Raw genomic sequence first — 14,794 nt, 5'->3', positions numbered from 1 at the left:
ACTAGAAACCATTGGATTCTTTTGAAATGGTGTTGCAAGGCAGTCTGAAGATCTCATCTGGCTTACATCCCTGGAGGCTGAAAGCAGGAAACTTTGGAGCCTGTGAAGGATATCTGGAGGATTGATTATCTCTAGACAAAATTCACAGAGAATTCCTGTTTCAGGAAAATGTAGGACATGCCTTTTTCTTCAGTGAAAGAAAGTTTCTGGGAGTAGGATGGTATTTGTGTATATTCCCAGCTTCTGGATGTGGAAAGCAAAAGGAGGCTTGCTCAGCTGAATTGGTGTACAGTTTTTAAAAGGGAAACTGAAACCCTAGGTGACATACTAGACTTCCCAGTGTTTTGCAGGACAAAAACTGATGACTCAGTCACTAGTAGATGGTAAATTTCCCTGACCCATGAGTAAGGTTTTGTATTGCTCACATTTCAGTGTGGATGACTTAAAAACAAACATTAGAGCCTGAAGTTAAGGCGGTAGTATTATAAATATTTCTCACCTTCCTCTGTAGTTCAGTGGCAAGCATTCATTTTTTTGAGTCATCATGTAGTTTTTCGAGCTTTCCTGGCTTGATATCAGCTTCCAGGGAGTGATGGGAGGAGCCAGTGCTATTCTGCTGCCTTGTGTGGCAAGGTGTGTTGTTCCACCTCCATCCCAGCACACACAGCCTGCACTGGGAAAGAAGAGAGATGGGAAGTCCAACACAGGAAACACAGCTCTATTCAGACCTTGAAGGTGGCACTAAAAATCTAACAAATATTATCCAGTTTCATGGCCCCATTACATCCCCTGGTGACACCTGATGAATTCAGGACAAAGGCTTACTTTTTTGAGAGAGGGCAAAGAATAAAAACTTTGTGATGTTGTTGTGCACCAGCAGAACAAGACAAAACAAATACAAAGCAGAGATTGTATCTGAAGTGCAGTTTTAAACTGATTCTGTATTTATGTGTCCACCAGAAAATCCTGGTGAATATGTTGGCAAATGTGGGCAGATTAAAATGTCTGTCTTCAGGAAAAATCCTCCTCCCTTTAAGCATGAAGAGAATAAAAATATAACAAAATTTTTGAAATTTGGATGAGACTAAAATAAAATTATGTTGCTTTTGTAATCCTTGAAATCCAATCTGGAGCACTCCAAGGCGAAACTAAGGAAACGTAGGTCAGAGCAGAAGAAATTTGGGCAAAAATGAGATGTTACTGTTAACACCATGTGATATTTCTGATATGGAGGCCACTTTTATCTGAAGTAGGATTTTGTACTTTGATATATGCTGTGGTATTTTTGGATTGTTGCTCTTAAGTTACAAATATTAAGTAGCTCTAGATCCAGCACCAGTGGTTGGATCTACATAGTTAGAGATGAAATGCAGAAGGTACTTCTATTTTTTTAAACTTTCATTCTGTGTTTACAGATGTGTAATTAGGATAGTGTTGGGACTTCCTGTTGTACAGGTAAATAAGAAACAATCTGATACTTAACCAGTTTTTAATGAGAGAATGTATGTTTTACAAAAACCTGAAAGGTTTTAACAGTTCTCTTACCAGGGAGACTGAATGAAATCAAACTCGGAGAAGTCTGTACCAGGCATGGCTGAGGCCCAAGGTGAAAAGTATATTTCACTTGCTCTTTAATTCTTTCCTGGAAACAAAAAAGACTTTTCTATCCACAGTGATTAATTAGTCTTCTTTCTCATAGGCTTAAAACAAAAAGGAGTAAGATCTTTAGAGGCAAGTGTGTCCATAAATTGTCAGCAGCAATTTGCATTGTTGATGTATTTTGTCTTACAGAAAATGATTTGTGAGAGGCTGACCATGTGCTAGAAGGAACTTCAAGACATAATGATAATTTATTTGAAGGGAGGAGAATAACCATAATTAAAATACAACCAAAAAAACCCCAAACCCCTATAACCTGAAAATAGCAGTAATGGCAGCACAAGAGGTAATAGAACATGCAGTGTGTGAGAGTTTTAATGCAATAAATCCAGGACCCTTAGCCATGTCCTTAAATATGTTGCTTTCAAGTTTCAATCCTCCTGATTGCTGGGAGAACCTTGAAGCGTAGATTATGAATGAGTGGTGTCTTTTCAGTTTAGCTATTCCAAATGGAAAACTAAAGAAGAGCAATACAATTTCAAGTACCGATCAAGCTGCGATCTCAGTAAAAGGAAGAATTAACCCCTTTTCTGAGCCTTAGGCTAGCTGCTATTTTATGTTTAGAGGGCCAAAGCCTGATTACTCCTGGCAGAGGTACTGTGGTTTATATCAGAGGGAGGGGATGTTCTGAATACCTCATCTGGCCTTTTCTGGCCTTCTGTACTAGTGCATGTTAAAAATGTATCAATTCCAACTCTTAATGCTAGATCATCTTTATTTGTGAGTGAAATAAAAATGGGATCCAAGTGTAAATGAGGATCAGTCCTGTCAGCATTTAAAATTCAGATTTTTAATCATAATAATGATATAAATGTTTTTATTGTCTCACTCCTGTGGACTGTTGAGAAGGTGAAGAACGCTTTCTGTCAGTGCTGGAAGATAACATCACCCTAAAAGGGAGTCAGACAGACTCTCTTTGAATGTCTCTTCCCATCAATTTCCTTTCAAAATCCCAGTGTTTTATTTATTCATTTTGCAAATGGATGCTTCTCACTGTCCCCAGATAGCAGGGGATAATTTAGAGTGAAATTCCACTTGGATGTGTTGGTGCCCCTTGAAGGTTTATGCAGGTCCAGGTTCAAGAGTGTGGTACCTCAGAGCTGAGGGAAAGATATAGCAGACAACAATACTGTCCATAAAATGGTCCTCAAGAGTCTACAATAAATCTTAAATGGTTATCTGCAGGCATGGGCATTCTCAGTCCCTACTAGGCATCTCGTTTCAAGGCTGAATTAAAACCTTTTATTCTTGTGTCCATTTGGAATTTCTCCTTTTGCAGTGTTCCAAATATTGCCACTCATTCTTTCTCTTTGTGCCACCCAGAAGAGTCCTGTCCTCTTGATATCTCCCATTCAACAGCAGATTGCTCCTAAACCTCCCTGCATTTAAGGCAAAGTCTAAATTATATAATGGTTTAGATAGGTACTTAGTCTCTTTATTTCCACAAACATTTTAATTAATTTATGAAGTAATTATGGAATTTATTTGGATATTATTAAGCATGTTGGTATAAATTGTGTACAAACAACAGTTCTGGCAAATTCCCTGTTCAGAATGATTTTCACTATTTTCATCTTCAAAGTTTAAATTCACAAGCATCTCCAAGATAAATATATTATTGCATACCAAGTGCTAGTACCTTTTGAAAATGTAGTGTTTGCACTCCATTGAGATGAAAGTCTGGAATAAGTGGTAAGAAGTAGCAGTAAAATCACTCCATGCTCTTTGACTCCAGTTTGGGATAGATTCTGCCCTCTGTGTAATCTATGATTGCAGGTTTTTTAGTCACTTAGATCTTCAGACTTCCATCAAAAATGTAAGTCCCACATTATGAAGAAATCACATAAAAATAGAAGAAAAAAATCATCTTTCCTTTCACTCAGAATGAAATATTATATAAAGCTACACTTCAAGCCCATATTTCATTGGAGTGGTTTGGGCTTCTTGGGCAGACAGAGGCAGGGGCTGTGCGTTGCCTGTGTTTTATGGAGCCCTGTGATTTAGTGAGCGGGGTACTGCAGCCAGCTGGCGAAAATCTGCTGGAGGATGCCCAACACCAAAAAATTATGTGCTTATATTGACATGCCTGGCCATTTGGGGCATGTGAACCTTGTCTGTGGGCAACCCTGTTGCTGGATTACGTGGGAGCCCTGGGGACAAAACAAGGTCCTCCCTGCTTTTGTCTGTACCCTGTTCTTTCTGGTCCCTTTGCCCAGGGGCAGTGCTGGGTGAGGGATGCCGGACAGGAAGGTCAGTCAGGGAGCACTGAGGCCGTGGCCATGCTCAGTGCCATGGGAGCAGGCAGAATGCATTAGTGGGGTGTGGTGGGACATGGCCAATGTCACCGTGAGGCCACTGCCATTGTCCCAGATGGGTTGTAGCAGTCAGGAGAGGTTTCCCATCACTGGAAAAGAACAACCACCTTCCAAAAAGAGGAAGAGGGAGAACCCGGGGAACTACCAGCTGATCCCTGGGAAAATCACAGAGCAAACTCTCCCTCTTTTATGTGAGAAGGTGGCTGGGAGCCTGCATGGATTTGCTAGGGAAAATGTTGCTTGTCAAACCTCATGGGCTTCTAACGTGAAGTGTCTGTTCCAGTGGATGAAGTGGGAGCAATGGGCAAACCAACACTTAAATCCAGCTTCCAGCATGATCTCCCATGGTTTCTGTGTACTCAGACTGGATGGGTGAACAGCCAAGAGAGTGACAAACGGGCTAAATTGCTGGGCTTCAGAAGGAATGGCCAGCAGCTGTTGCCTGGATACTGGTGATACTCTAGGTTTTAGCAGAAGCAGCAGTAATGTGCATCGTCTTTGTTTCTGGGTGATGGGACAGAGCCAACTTTTACAAGCTCACCGACGACACTGAGCTTGGGGGGCAGGGCAAGGAGACTCGCAGGACCTGGAGATGCTCAGAACTTGTCTGGATGAGGATCTAAGCAACCTGATCAAATTCTGGAGGCAGCCTTGGGGAGCAGGGGTCAGACTAGATGGTGTACAGAGGACCCTTTATTTTCCCATATTTCTATGTATTCCATGCAAGAAACACATGAGATATAAACACACAATATATCAGGGTTTTTCAGTTAAGGAATGTTCAGCTTTATTGTAGGGACAGAGCTGCACAAAGCCCTTCATTGACTGAAACTGTGCTCCTATGTGAGCAGTTGTACAAGATTTATAATTTTAAACAGGTTTACTCTACTGCTTATATGTGCAGAATCTTCTCATCTTTAAATTACAAAGCAATTCTGTTCCTCGCAGAAGTAATGAATCACCATGAGATATCATTAATAATCCCTCCTTTCAGATGTCCTAGATTAGAAATAGTATGCTAAAACAATATTTTTACCTATTGATCATCCTCAAGGCCAGAATTTATCATATTTTTACAAATAGTCCCTTTTGGTTTTGCAGCCCTGTCTAATATAAAGTCTAATATAAATTTGCCACCTCTATCAGCTTCTACCTCCTCTGTGTTAAAATTTACTTTTACTTGATACCAGTTTGGGCCATGGACTTTGTAGACAAAAGTTCAAAGTGGTTAGATACATCTTGCACTAGTCTAGAAAACTCAAAACACTACTGGGGAAACTTTGCCTTTGCCCAAACAAGTGCAAGAGAAATTATTGGAGATTTAAATCAGATGTAACCAAATCTAGCACTTGGTCACCAAGGCAAGCAGCTCTGTAAAAGAAAAAAATGAAAGAAAAAGCTAGTATAATAAGAAACCTACAAAAGAAGTTTATCTCACCTGGTTACTGAGCGCTGTTGGTTGAAAGTGTGTGAAAACTGGGAAAAAAGAGTTCCTGAGAGACACGTGGAAAGTGACCAGGGGAAAATCCAGCCTTTAGCACTGTGAATTCCTGAAACCGTGATAGTAACATGAGGCGTCCGTGTAAATGGAGGGGTGAGGTTTTGTTTGGTCACTCTTTTGGGTAAGTTGAGGTTTTCTTTGGTTGCTGTATTTCCCTCTCCCAAAAGGTAAAAGCTGCATTAGTCCACCTTATTACATATTTAAGAAGGCAGTCAGGAGACTGCCTACTTGCCTGGCAGCACCTTTTAGTGACCACAGCTGTAGACCAGGACTTCCTGAGGAGCTGGGTGGGAATGGCACAGGCAGAGGCAGAAGAAGGTGAGGGCAGAAGATGGGTCCTGCTTCAGAGTCTGCTCATGGCATGAGCAGCCCCAGGCTGCTGAAGGCAGTCTCCACTGATGACCTGTAGATGAAGGGAGAGTCAGAGGGTTCTCACTCCCTTCTTTTCTGCTCAGTCCAGAGAGCTGTCAGCTCTGTGGTTGTGTTAGATCCTGTTTTCTATGTCCAGGGATGAGAAAAGGACCATAAAGAGGATGGGTGGAGAAGCTGCCTTGCATGGCTTTGATAGATGTGAGCTGTAAGCTCGTTGTGTGCTACCAGGAGGGCCCACACTCTTGGTTACTGACAAAGAAGTACTGGATAATCTGTTGAACTTCAATTACTGCTAATTAGGTATCCATACTCTGATTCATTTGGAACCATTTCTGTTCGTTAATTCCTACAAAAATAAAATGAGAAGCTCTAAACCAAATTATTTTGTACATAATGCAGTTACCACTAGTGAACAGCTGCCAAAAAGACAATTTTGTCTAAATAGTGTAATAACAATGGGCAGCAGTGTAAATGAGCTGTCCATCATGCAGCACTTTCTTAAATGGAAAGCAAAAGAAGGAGATCTCTTCCCTTTCCTGGTTTTGTTCTTACATAGACTGATTCTGACAGTTTTTGAAAAAAAAAAAAAAAATCACTGCAAGCTTATACACAATATTGTGACTGATATATGACTTAGGAAAGGAGCCAGAGATCAGAGAATGTAACTGCTCAAAATTGTGTTTTATGCTACCAAGTTGCTTACAACTCAGAGTAAAGGTGGTGAAAAACAGCTCTCCACAGCAATGACAGTACAAAGCTTGAAGCTTGAATAGCTTCTCAAAAATGCTTGTAAGCCTGTGCCAGAGGAGAGAACCAGAACCCTGCAAGCAGACACAGGGCTGTTGCTTAGTGCTGTAAACCAATTCCCAGTGAGTCCTCTTCACTCAGCAGAAAAATGCCTAAATCCTTATCCCTAAACCCAAGCATAGGAGACAGGCAATTAGCTGCAAATATTGAGTGGTTGCACACTACATTTCAGATATTTTTTATGTAATTACTTTAGAATTGATTTAATTTGGAAAAAACAAACAAACAAACAAAACCCCCCACAAAACCAGAACAACCCTATGAACAGATCTGCAGGGCTGATTTCACATTTTCCACATATTTCTTTTTCTGCCTCAAATGCATCAGCTGTGTTGCTAGAATGCTTGTCTACATAGTCTGCTGGTAGCATGTGTTTGAGAAAGTCTCAGTAACAATCCATAAACAACCAGAGAAGAAACTGGCTCTTCAGAAGATCCTCTGTGCTACTGTTCAGCTGTCATTTTTCAAAGGGGAGATGACGGAACTTCAAGGTGATATAAAGTGGAGAGAGGTTGAGGTGCTAGATCAAAGTCCTTTAAAAAAGAAAGAAAACCAAGAACAAGCGAAAATCCCCACAAAACAAAACAAACCAAACCCTCTGAGTTATTTGAACTCCATTATCTTTACTCCAGAATTTCTGTGTGTGGGTGTTTCTTAATACATTAACATTTGGAGAGGTGGAGGTTTCCTGCGTGCTGGCAGCAGCTGTGCCCCATCTCTCCAATGCTGGGGTGCCCTTCCAGCTGGCTGCTGACCCACCTTGCACTGCAGAGCTTGCAGCCTTGTCAGGGCACATCTCGAGGGCAGCTCCCAGCAGTTGCCTGTCCTTCGTTATTTTAGGTGGACGGGACAGAAACAGAGAGTGCGCCTTAGTTCATCCCAGTGTCTGCTGCACCAGCACGGTGTCGAAATAAACATTTCTATCCCCGTAGGAGTTTGGCAGCTGGCTTGCTCCATCCTTCCCTTGGAGACCAGGAAATCCAGAATGTCTTTCCCAGGCTAAGCAGAAGCAGATATACTGTGGCAGTGTAAGGAGATAGACTGATATGATTGCAAAGGACAAAACACAAAGAAAAGAGTACCTTTGAAATAAAATGTAGGGGAATGTGTGTATGTTTCTTGTCACTGTGATTTCTACCATGATTAGAGCAAGCAGTGTGGCAGGAGGCAGGGACAGCAGAATGCAGTTGAGGGGAGACTTCTGCTTCCAAAAAAGTGTAGCTATGTGAACTGACCAGGACTAATGCCAGTTCATACAGCTGTTTAATTCAGCATATTAACAGCAGGACATTTCTTTGCATGTAGGTCCTTTTAATAATGTCCAATATATGACAATTTAAACTTTTTAATAGAGTCCAGACAGTGCTCTACATATACCTTCTGCTGTTATAATGTAATAACATTTTGCACTTATCGATTTACCATGCTATCCTTTAAAGAAGACAAAATGCTTGCCTGTGTAAAAATGCTTAGTTCAAATAATCTACATAACAAATGTTAAGGCTTGATAGCTCATATTGCCACAAGATCCAAGTTGTTATATTGTCTTTGGGAATCCTGCACCGAAGTCCACTTGGGTATAATCAGGAGCAGAAGCAAAGGGATGTGATGTGGGACATAGGACAGCAGAGGATGTCTGTGCATTTAAAAAAATTTCTGGGTCCTTTTCTACATGACATGATCTGTATGACCTAATTCATTTGATGTTGTGTTACTTTTATTCTACCAATCATGAGGGTTTTTTTCTTTTCTTTCCTTTTTCTTTTTTATCTTCCCCACCCTGAGAGGTAGGAGGCTTATCTATGCCTTAACCATGCTGTGCAGGACTGATATGCTTCTCTGTGCATCCATTCCTTTCCCAGAAGCTTTTTTAGTCTGTCGTTACTTTCAGTACGAATTTAAAAGTGAGGTATCTCTAAGGCCCACGAAAACAGGTAGGCAGATAAAGATGCAGACTAACTGTGGCTCTCTTACTGCTTAGCTGGAGCTCATGCTTCATTAGGGAGTCCAGACAGGAGAGGCCTCGCAAAATTCCCCCCTGGTAGCAATAGGTTCAGTCAGAACTTGTAGCTAAGACAGTAGGCAGGAGACAGAAATCAATAGGAAAGCTGCCTTCATTAGCTCCCCTGCTCTGCAGCTCTTTGTTTTCCCTTCACATGTTGCACATAGGCATATTTACACCACTGTTTCCTAGCAAGTCTTGACTTCTCATTGACCTCATCTTTTCTCCCTTTTATTTTATATTGGATGAAGGGTCCTTTCTCCTCCATCATTCACTCCAAGTTATTTCCTAGTCTCTTGGAGGACTTTCCACCTTGCCTCTTGTTACAGAGCCAATTCTGATTATGGCGTGGTGCACACAGACAACTTATTTTCTGTGTAAATTAATTAAACCAGTTTCCAGTACCTAAAGAAAAGTTCCTTCAAAGATGCTGAGGGAAAGAGGCAAAGAGCCTTGAAAATCAGGGAGACATCGGAGACAAGCAAGACAAATGGCCGTGATTTTGTTCACAAGCTGTGTGGGATTTGAGAGAAGGCAAATTAACTCTCTCCTCATTTAGTTAAGGGTTCTCAGGGATGGCAACAGGAGTGTTTTTCTCATCAGATGAGGAATGAGTGAAAACATAAGATGATTTGGAACCAAACATACTTGCAGTTGTTTATGTTTTTGGCTAGCAAGATACTTCAACATTTAATATCATTTGCCCTAAAGGCTTAAATTATGAATTATTTAAGGTGGAGAAAATATTTTTCATTCCATTAGTGTAGTTCATAGTACAATGCGATGAAGATCGTGGCTTTGGCTTGTACATTGCACAGATGGAAAATATGGTAAGAAAGCAGAAATTTTGGGGTTTTCTTCTTATTTTCTTTTTTCTTTGAGAAACAAATTATATATTGGGAAGTGCGTGCACACACACAAGAGTCTGGGTGCTGAAAGACATTAGCTTGCAAAACAGAAATTCTCCCCAGTGGCTCTGTGATTTAAGCCTGCTTTTAATTTTTTGCTATTTCTTTAGAAATTGGATTTTCCAGCTTAACATGTGCTAAACTCTACAACATGCAAAATACATCTTGTGTCAACTAGGAAATAAGTCCCTAGGTAGTTGTTAATGTAGTAACCATGGAAAAAGGTGAGCTTTTTGATTTTATATTGGCCTGGAGAGGTTTTTCACATGTGAATTGCCCTAGCACTACTTTCTGCATGAGTGCTCATCCTGTAGAAGGCTTTAAGATGGCTCAAGAAAATTATTCAAACACCCGCTTTGTGGATTTCTTGTAGATAAATCAATCTCAAAGCTAGTGTTAGATGAATTTTTTAGAAATAGCAACAACATAGGAGTATGGCATCCAAAAAATTGGCTTTCCTTGTTGGAAGGACACTAAATTGCTCTGTTTTCACTGTATTCTTATTATTCTAATCCTCTGTTTACAGCTGATCCTGTTTGGAGATAGGGTGAGAATGGTTGTACATGAAGAACATTTTCCTCTTGATCCAACATTCAGCTCACTTTTTGTGAACTACCGCTAACCCACCACAGATAAAACAAGAAAAGGTGTTCCCACATTCCTGTGGTACCACGTGCTAGATTTTTGCTTATACATTCGCGGTTAAACTGATTTAAGGCCAAGATCAAACTGTTTCCCCAGACAGCCCTAAGAGCAGAGCAAAGATGGTGAGAAGATTTTTGTTTGTTTTTAACACTTCTGTAGATTTCATGGTGCCATCCATTGCCAAGGTCCTCCTGGAGCTGTACTGAGGAAGTCTGAGGGGGTCTGAAGTGTGGCAGTGCCCTTGACATGGTTGTAGAATATGATGACTGCTGCAGTTAAAGCACTTGGTAAAACGTGCTAAGAAGGTGCTGTATATTGAGAAATGCTCCAAGGCACAAACTGTGCTACTTTCAGCTCTGTTACTTCTGAGGGGGCTGCAGCAGCTCTGTGTGACAGCATAGTCATGGGTATAAGGGTGTAAGCTTGTTTAGATCTAGATACAGGATATTTAAAACAGCATTTTGTTCCATTCTGTGAACAGAGCCTAAGTTTAGCACTGTTTTAGCTGGGGCCTTTTTTTTTGGTTTGTTTTGGTTTTTTAAATTGATTTCTGTTTTAACTGAAGTGGAAACAGTTTAGCAAACCCTGAGCCCTGCAAACAGATTGTGCTGACTGTGAGGATAAGTTTGTGGGCTGAGTTTTGTATCTGCTGAAACTATAGAAAAATCTTAGCGTGAACTGCAAGCTAAGATGATGTTGTTGCTCAATTTGCTTTAACTAAAAGTGCCTGCAAAAGATCAGACTAATTAAGGCTGTCTCAGAGGGCCTAAAAAATGTGCATCCTTATTAAAATACCCTTGAGCTTTTAATTATTTTCAGGTGAAAATGCAATAGAGGATTGTGTCTGGATTTTCCTATCTGAAGCAAGGTGGGTGCCTCAGAGACCTGGCTGGCAAAAGTGCAGGTGGTTCTAGAGGACAGAAACAGGAGCTTAAGCAGAGGATGGGGCACAGCATGGACCTCCAAACATACAATGTCTGTTCTTGTAGGAGATGCTTCACTTTGTACTAGTGAAACCCAACCCCTGAATGCCTCTTCTGGAGCCCCACTGGCCCCAGCCTGTCTTGGTGGCCCTTCCTGTTGCCCTCCATCCCATGTCCTGGGGAACCCACGGCTAGACAAGCATGTAAGAGTAATCTGTGGCTTTCTCCTTCCAATGAATATTTAAATTCTTTCAGCACAGAATTTATTTCTACCACCCCTCTGCATTTCTATTTCATTTGTTTCCATATAATGTGGTTTGCAGTATTTTTTTTTTTTTTCCAGCCCTCAAGTATAGATTTATTAGGAATACAAGCAAAACTATTTGTCAACACTTATTTGGGTTCAATGCCCAAGAAAAGAAACAAAAATCTGGTCTTCTTTGGTCTGTGTGATCAAATATGATTTGGCCACAAGCAATTCCTGTAAGGGAATGCTGTGCTGATTCTTCAAGAGTCATTTCCAGATGAAAATAACAATAATCATGAATAGCTGTCAGTGCACAATGTGGGTTATTTCTCTGTGATTCAGTTCCCAGCCTCTCAGCAGTCTGGAATCCATGCAGCTCTAATCACCTTATTTTATAAATTTGGGAGATTCAGAAGACATACATGTCAGCTTTTTAAGGTGATAAAACATAGTTTGCATAAACCCCTCCATAATCTTTAATAATAATCTCGATTATTCTGACACTTAGCAAATTTTTTTTTTTTTTTTTTTTTTTTTGGCACTTCAGAGATATCAAAGTGATATTGAACTAATGAAAATTTATTGAACTTCTAATACAGCATGAGGAAATGTATTTCTATTCTGACGGACTCTGATCTCTTCTAAATCATAAAAGCAAAACTCCAGATTTTAATGTTACTTTACATGCATTCCTGTAAAAAAAAAAAAAAAAGGACAAATACAAAAAGGAAAAATTAGCAGAACTCCAGTCAGTTGGGGAGATCTGATTTTAGTGGTGCTTGTTTAGGATGAAAAACAGATGCCAAGTGATCAGTGATGGGAGACTGGCATGGCAGTGAACACTGTGAGCCTGGGGTGCCCCAGAGCTGGGCAGCTCAACCACGTGGCTGGAGAGCGGCTCTGCTTCTGCAGCGCTGACACAAGTCCGCTGAAGTTCAGCACTTCTCTTTCCTGAAGCCTTATAGACATAAAGGGCTTGATACTTCTGATGGGAGATTGATTCCTCTGCAGTACTGATGACCCGAGAGCTGGAGCACCACTCCTATGGAGACAGGATGAGACCCTTGGGGTTGTGGAGAGAGAAAGAGAAAGGAAGAGATGGGAAGGCTCGGCTCTGGGGACACCTTTCAGCACATTCCAATGCCTAAAGGGGGCTACAAGAGAGCTGGAGAGGGAATTTCTATAAGGGCATGCAGTGACAGGACAAGGGGGAATGGCTTCAAAGTGGAATAGAGTAGGTTTAGATATGGAGAAGGGTGGTGAGGCACTGGAACAAGTTGCCCATAGAAATGGTGGATGCACTGTCCCTGATCCCAGGCCTGGCTGGACGAAGCTTTGAACAGCTGGGTCTAGTGGAAGGTGCTCCTGCCCATGCCAGGGGATTGGATCTAGATGATCTTTATGGTTCCTCCCAACCCAAACCATTCTACAATTCTATCATTTAGAGGACTGCAGTTTGAACATCATTGGTTCTTCCAGGCTTCTAGAAACAAAGGCTGTACACCTGTCTTAGCTGATCTCAGCTGATGAAATACAGAGATAAAAAAACAAATGAAAATAACTTGCTCATCGTGGATTATTCTTGAAATTAACTTCCAAGCTAGTTGTATTTGAAAGTTTTAGGCTAAGAGCTGACGTTCAGCAACTAGCCTAAATTATGGCTAGTCATAAAGAATTAATGGTGCTTGTGTGCTTGTCTTGAGTGAGATGAAGCTGGCAGCTTTGCCAGTTCTTCAGCTCTAGAAAATGTTTCTAATTTTCATGTGACAACATGAAGAAAATCCTTTATTCTCTTAAAGCATGAATCCAGCTTTAGTCTTTTAGGACTACTAGAAAAATACTCCAGGCCAGAGTGCTTGTCCTGCGTTGAATCCAGTCATGGCTTATAGCACCAAATATCTGTCTCCTGAGCATGAGACACTCCAAAGTCCATCAGGCAAACTGCCCTGGTTTTGCTACCAGGTGAACGGTACATGCAAACAATTTATCTCACTAATTACTACGTTAATACATAAATCTGACAGAGCTGGCCAAAAAAATCAGGAGCCTGTAGCTTCCGTAGGCTTCCCGGAATGCCTGCTGGTACTTCAGATAGACATCAGCATTAAAATTCAGGACCCAGTAGAGTTCTCTGGCTGCAAATTTCTGCCAGGATTAGCAAGTTACTGTGATCTTTTGGACATTCTGGGAAATAGTTTTAGGAATGGCCAAGAATAAATATGCATGGGGGTCTGAAGCACTGCAAATAAAGCCCTGCATGGAGGTGTGTGCTTGAACTGAATGCAAATAGATGTTTCCTTTTGGCTCTGCTGGCATACCTGGGTTATGGTTAATACATGATTGTGTCTCCCAGAGACTGCTGAAACTGAGAATTATTTGTAATAAAGCTGCTTAATTTCACATGTAAGTGGACTCTCAGCATAAATAAAACCATTAAGGTAGGACAGAGTCAGAGAAAGGCCAGATTTAGGTTTGCACTATACTAGGTGTCTTGATTTTAGCTGGGGCAATTTTGTCCTTAGAAGCTGGCACATTGCTGTGTTTTGGATTTAGTATGAGCATAATGTTGATAACACACTGATGTTTTGGTTCTTGTTGAGTAGTGCTTGCTCTATGTCAAGGACTTTCCAGTTTCCCATGCTCAACCAGCGCAGAGATGCACAAGAAGCTGGGAGGGATCACAGCCAGGACAGCTGATCTGAACTATCCAGAGGGATATTCTATAACACAGAACATCATGCCCAGTATCTAAGCTCGGGGGGAATTGGCTGCACAACTGTGTTGTGCATCACTTGTTTGTCCTGGGGACGAATTCTCCCCCTTTCTCTGTCTCCTGTCATTGCAATTATTTGTTTTGTTGTTGTTGTTCTGAGTAGTTGTTTATATTACTTTATTTCCATAATTTTGTTGTTCTCTTACCTCATTTACCTTTCCCCCCCCCAATTCTCCTTTGCATTCTACCTGGGGGGGAAAGGAGGTGAGAGAGCAGCTGTGTGATAGTTAGTTGCCATCCCTGCTTACACTAGACACAAAGTTACAGAAGAATCCCATTATTTTAGTCAGGAAGTCCAGATGCCGCTGGTCTTCAGAGAAGTTGAATTATTATTATTATTGTCTTTGATTTATTGCATAACTTTTAGCTTTTCAGGGTAACATGTTGCCTTTTAATCTAGCAGAGAAATAAATAAAATTGTTCTGGCCTACCTGTTGATGTGGAGATTACTGTGATGAAATACATTAAGAAGTTTTAGTATGTGTTGCTGGCCTCTGAAGAAAATGGCAAGTATTTTTTTTTTTTTAATTGATAAAACTAGAAATTACTATTTTTATGGCTTTTTTTAAAAATGAGACCATTTAAATAATAATATCCAGTAAATCAGCAATCTGTGGTGTTTTGTTTTGTTTTGTTTTTTTC

Source organism: Hirundo rustica, chromosome 3 (assembly GCF_015227805.2).
Source record: "Hirundo rustica isolate bHirRus1 chromosome 3, bHirRus1.pri.v3, whole genome shotgun sequence".
Lineage (NCBI taxonomy): Eukaryota > Metazoa > Chordata > Aves > Passeriformes > Hirundinidae > Hirundo > Hirundo rustica.
The sequence above is the reverse complement of the archived record's forward strand: the minus strand, read 5'-3'. Positions refer to the sequence as shown.